Source organism: Eulemur rufifrons, chromosome 18, assembly GCF_041146395.1.
Source record: "Eulemur rufifrons isolate Redbay chromosome 18, OSU_ERuf_1, whole genome shotgun sequence".
Lineage (NCBI taxonomy): Eukaryota > Metazoa > Chordata > Mammalia > Primates > Lemuridae > Eulemur > Eulemur rufifrons.
Genome location: NC_091000.1, coordinates 37,586,836 through 37,589,013, shown reverse-complemented (window position 1 = coordinate 37,589,013; position 2,178 = coordinate 37,586,836).

The following is a 2,178-nucleotide window of genomic DNA, read 5'->3' as shown; positions in this document are numbered from 1 at the left end:
GTAATTCTCAACCTAGCATACATACTTACTAGAGTTATTTGGGGAGCTTTTAAGAAATACTGTTACCCAGGCCACATTCCCATAGATTCACAAATAACTTATTTGGTTGGGGGGGGGGGGGGCTTAAAAACTCCCCAGGTGACGCTGATGCACCTAAATGTGGAGAAAAACAGGTGTGACTAATAATTAAACACAACCAAATGCGATTGTTTGGGCAACTTAAACTCAGTATGACCCCCAGACCAGCAGCATCAGCACAACCTGGTAACTTGTTACAAATGCAAATTCCTGGGCCATTCCCAAACCTACTGCATCAGAACCGCTGGGAGCAGTGCCCAGCAATCTGTGTTTTAGGAAGCCCTCTAGGTGATTCTAATGCACGCTGAGGTTTGAGGGCCTCTGGCTTAAACCACCAAGCTGTTCTATCAACAATAAGATTTTCTAGAGATGCAGGTTTTAGACTCTAGCATGCTTCACTCTTATTCAGACTCATTCAAGGTGTGATTGTCACAGTCCGCTCTCAATATATGCTGGCCAGACTCTCCCAGGTGCTCAAGGCTTCTGTGATGATTTTTAAGCTACTGTGTTCTGGTGACAGAGTCGGCAGCTTCTAGGGAGGCCTTTGGCATCCAACTCCCTGACCCCGAGTCCTCTCAAATTCAGTAAGAAGGAGCATGGAGAACAAGAGGGGAGAACGGTTTGGGGCAGCTCAGGGGAGAGCCAGAGGTGGGTAGGGTCTAAAGCAGTGAGTCTCAACTGTGGCTGCACCCTGGAGCCGTGTGGTGAACTGTAAAAAATATTGAGGCCTGGGTTCCACTCCCAGATAGTTTGATGTGATTGTTTTGGGGTGTGGAGTAGGCATCAGGATTACGAGAAGGTGCTCAAGTGATTCTATGTGCAGCCTAGGCTGAGAACCACTGGAAAACTTTTTTTTTTCTTTTTTGAGACACGGTCTTGCTCTATCTCCTTGGTTAGAGTGCGGTGGCGTCATGATAGCTCTCTGTAGCCTCAAACTCCTGGGCTCAAGTGATCCTCCTGCCTCAGCTTCCCGAGCAGCTGGGACTAGAGGCGCACCCACCACACCTGGCTATTTTTTTTTTTTTTTTATTTTAAAAACAATAGTTTCATATTTTTTTCCACTGGCTATTTTTTGTAGAGATGGGATCTCACTCTTGCTCAGGCTGGTCTTGAACTCCTGGCCTCAAGCTATCCTCCGGCCTCGGTCTCTTAGAGTGCTAGGGTTTTACAGGCGTGAGCCATGGTGCCTGGAGGACTTCTTGGTTGGTTTTTATCTCCTCCTTCTGACACTGATCAGCTTTTTGCTGCATACAGAGGTGCAGGGAGAATGAAAGGCAGGCAGACTCCATGGGTTTAGTTTCTCCAGCATCCTGAAGTTCACATCCACCAGTTACTCCACAGAGCAGGGGAGAGTAGGAACGCCTGACACCTGAGGGGTTTTCTTTCATTTCACTATCTGACTTACACAATCATTTCAATAATTTGTGCATGGAGTCTACATAACTGACAAATGAAATAACAGAGCGTCTGATTGAGGCCCAACAGGCTCAGGATCTCCCGAGTCTACAAGCATTGTCTCATCATTGTCGTATTTCATGTTGTATTATCGGCACGGCAGTGTCTCAGTCAGTGTACTATACTTTTGTTTTCTTCTCACTTTAAAAACTAGAGCTTGATTGTGCATTTGTTCCACTTTAAAAAAAAGAGAAGTTAGCCGGTGTGCTTCCCTGAGGAGCAGAGTCCTTTCTGCTTAGTGAGGACGCCGGAGCGGGGACGCCGGGAGCGGGGACAGAGGGGCACGGTGCTGCTCACCTGCCGGGGCTGCTGGGCCACCTCAGACACTTTTCCCACTAACAAGGATTCCCCGCAGGGTCCTCACCACGTGGGAAGGATGAGGCCCAGACATGTTTGCGTGACATTACCAATAAGTGTTTGTAAGTGACTCTGCACACTGTGCGGTTTATTATCTGGTGATTTGGGGGATTTTAGGATTAACAATAAAGTGAGATGCCGCAGCTTAGTGTCATCACTCAGTGACCACTCTTACTATCTCTTTAAAATGCTACATTTTCCGAGCAGAGAGAGGGAAACGGAAAAAGGGAGCATTTCTGGGAGAATTTGTGTTGGGGTCACTTGAGATGACCGTGACTGGGCCACCCG